At 42.6% G+C, this 3,556-nt stretch overlaps 1 protein-coding gene across 4 annotated transcripts in view; it reads right to left on the bottom strand.

Moving 5' to 3' along the window:
- TPP2 (tripeptidyl peptidase 2) overlaps nucleotides 1-3,556 on the bottom strand; it is a 97,702-nt gene that overhangs the window by 57,694 nt on the left and 36,452 nt on the right. The gene's annotated exons all lie outside the window — the stretch shown is intronic.

The following is a 3,556-nucleotide window of genomic DNA, read 5'->3' as shown; positions in this document are numbered from 1 at the left end:
CACTGCTACCCTTGCATCTAATGATCTGGTGATCTGATCACAAAAGGCCACCAGTATATGGAAAGCAGTGACCCAGATCTCTCTAGAACAGGGGTGCTCAACCCCCGGTCCACAGGCCCACATCATCTAACCCATGGAACTCTGCATGGGTTCAGAAATTTGGCAGCAGAAGAACGGTGGCACCACTGCCAAGTTTCCAGACCCATGCGGAGCTCAGATCCCCATGCACTGGATCCAGCATCTGATCCCAGCATGCAGGGCCATGTGGACGAAGGGAAGTTGCTGGGCCTTAGGCCCAAAAATCTGGAGTATAGGGCTCAATAAATATTGGTTAGGGGTGACCTAAGAATAGCTATGCTTGAAGTAACAGTTGGAAGCCCAGAAGCATCCCCCTCCCTCGGCTCTCCATGTGGATCGCTAGGAGATGACAAGAACTCTGCATCCCAGAGCAGACGATATTGGAGAACTTTGTTCATCGGCAGGAGAGTAAAGGATTGCTCCAGAGCTGGCTTAATTATGAGTGAAAAATAAAAGGAGCTCAACTAAGTTTATGGAGGGGACAGAATTACAGAAAGTGGAGTTCTAGTTCTCCAGTGAGGGCATGTGATGTGTGGATTTGTTTGCTCTATAATCTAAGGACAGCCAAATAGAGGGCATTTTATTTTTCCCATATTTCTCAGATTTGTTTGCCACATGGGGCTAGGAAAAAATTTTTTCCCTTACTGTTCCTACAGAGTCAAGGATCTTTTTGTCCTCCTTGGAAGCACTGTGTTAGCTGCAGCCAAGCCTGAAGATTTTGACCGGGTATACCAATGCTCCAGCTGGTACAAAAATTCAGAGGTTTCTAACTAGATGGCCTTGTCCTACTGCTCAGGGTCAGATTGATCGCTTGCGAAATTAGAAATTAATTTTAACCACAGTCAGATTAGCAAAGGCCATGAGGGGTTTTTACTTTCCTCCGTAACAGGGGGCATGGCCCCCTTCCTTGGGCCATTTTAATGTATTTTAACAGAAATGGGACACTGACAGTGCTCCTCCCCTGCCACAGGGGCTTTGCCTACGAAAGGTGAGGGTGTTCATGGTGTCGCTGGGCAACAAGCATGCAGCAGGACTGTTCTGTAGTCTGAAGAGCACATTTGAAAAGCAGTTGTATGGGATGGTTTGGATAAAGATAATCTTGCCTTGAGTAGGGGCTGGAGAGGTGACCTCTGGAGGTCTATTCCAGTCTTACACTTCTATGATTCTCTAACACAGGAAATAAGTGTTCCCTGAATTAATTCACACTTCAAATTCAAAAGAAGTGGATGAGCTACATTGTCTTGATTATAAACGTTTTCAGTGGTGCAACATACACCACAACCCATCCCTGCACGAGCATCCTTTCTGCTTTTGTCACATTTAATAGCCATTGGATAAAAATAAATGCAGCACTGGGATACCTTCTGCCATACTCAGGGCAGAAGAAAGAACTGAGGGCTCCCTCCATTCCAAGGCAACGCCCATCTTACTACGCCATAGAACATCAGTATCGCTAGCTTATTCGCTCCCAGCCAATGTACCAGCTTTAATATGAGCTGCGAGAGAGGCTCTTGGTATTGCCATCCTGTAGGTTTAAACCTTCTATCACTGGGGCCAGAGGGAGGGTGGCCATACAACCTGCTTTTCATTTTCTGGATAACTGCTCTAACCACTAGGCTACTGAGATGAAAGGTAGGAGGGGATATTTCCCCTCTTTCTAATAATCAGTCACATTTATTCCCCACCCGACTACCATTTTGGAGATTTAGGATTTACACACTTTCCCAGATAGAACAGGACTGCAACAGAACATAAATGGCTAGAGTGGATTTGTTGTCAGCATGATCAGAAGGACTTGTTCATTTGCACTTTGGGCATAGGATTCAAAAACCACTAAGTCAACTGAAATCCCAGTTTTCAGATAAGTGCTATCTAAAGGGGAGCTGGATTTTGTTAATCAAGTCACCCTTTAACCTTCTTTTTGATAAGCTATATATTGTGAGGGGTTAAAGGAGCTCATCCTAAGGATGCCAATCGTTTAATCATTTCTATGGCTCTGAACTCACTCCAGTTTATCACCCTTCTTCTTGAACTGTCATCACCAAACTGGACAAAATACTCTAATTGCTGCTGTAGTACCAAAATTTCACTCCCCTCTTCTCCCCACATAATTACCCACCTACTTATACTCAAAGTTTCCCCAGTTGGTTTAGCCAAGAATTTCACTAGCTTTTCTAGCCACAACATCATAAATCTCCAGATTATATCCAGATTCCAAAAGGTCTAAATCAGCCATGAGTGCTGAGCCAAATTAATCATAATTGAATGTACTACAAGCCCCCAGGAACACTACCTATCCTAAATCTGCCGTAAGGTATATATAAGTAGCTTCAAGGAAAAAAAAAGTGGAAAGCTTAAAGTTTCAGAAATCATCATAAGATGTTTTCAACAAGTGATTACAAAATGACTTCAGCTGTTAGAAGTGCAAGTTCTATTTAATCTCATCCCTGGAAGTTTGTGGCCACAAAAAAAAGTTTAGGAATTATTTCTCAACTAAATTTTTTTCACACTCAGAACAGCACGCATTCCCAAATAAGGGCTACAAGAGGAAAACCAGTTTTGAATTCTCACTAGGCTAGTCTACATATGCAATTAACACAGAGCAATAGACTCCAGTGCATCTCACATGGGGAGTTCATTGCTCCTGGGTGTTGCGCTTGAACATACACCTGGGACTACAGCATTTTGAGCTGGGTCAGAGCAGCCCCAGGTGGCAGGGAGCCCTGGATGAGGAAGGTCAGCCTGCCAGCCCAGAGCTGCTCACCCTGTTGCAGAGGGTCTGGCTGGGATATGAGGGTGCTTCAGTGTGCAGTTGGCCAACAGGCATCCCCTGCACTAGAGCACCTTCATGCCCCAGTCACCTGTGTCAGCATCTACATGTGTATTGCTGTGCAATGAAGAACTCTATCATAGGACAATACTTGTATTACAAGTACTAACTTGCAGCAGAGTTAATTAGTTTCCTAATAGGGCCGCATGTGTCAATGCTGAGACTTTATGGCAGAGCCAATTAGGCAGTTCTGCAGTAAAAGTCTCATGTAGATGCATTCACTATCAAAGTTGGAGGAAATTTTTCAACCCTTCCATGCTCTCACAAAACAGCTATTTTGGCTTATTTGTTGAAAATTCTCTGAAATGAAGAGACACTCTTCCTTGGTTCGGGAATAAGAATGAAGCATTTAGTCTTAAAATGAAAGAGAGAAGCCCAAGAATAAACACAGGAAATGAGAAAGGAAAAGCCATTTTGATTTTATAATGGTATCACTGTTACAACTTTATGATTAAAACTTATAGCTTTTATTTATTTTAATAACAGATGCATGCAAAGAACTCTCTGCATTTAAATGTTTTAAAATATGAACTTTAGGCTTATTTGTGTGAATCTTATTTTTGCAAGTTCAATAGGGGTAAGTCTTCACCAGGTATACAGAATGATTATGTATTTCCCAAATTCTTTTTTTTTTTTTTGTTTTTTTTT

Source organism: Gavialis gangeticus, unplaced genomic scaffold (genome assembly GCF_001723915.1).
Source record: "Gavialis gangeticus isolate Ggan-Ray unplaced genomic scaffold, GavGan_comp1, whole genome shotgun sequence".
NCBI classification, from domain to species: domain Eukaryota; kingdom Metazoa; phylum Chordata; order Crocodylia; family Gavialidae; genus Gavialis; species Gavialis gangeticus.
The sequence above is the reverse complement of the archived record's forward strand: the minus strand, read 5'-3'. Positions and strand labels throughout refer to the sequence as shown.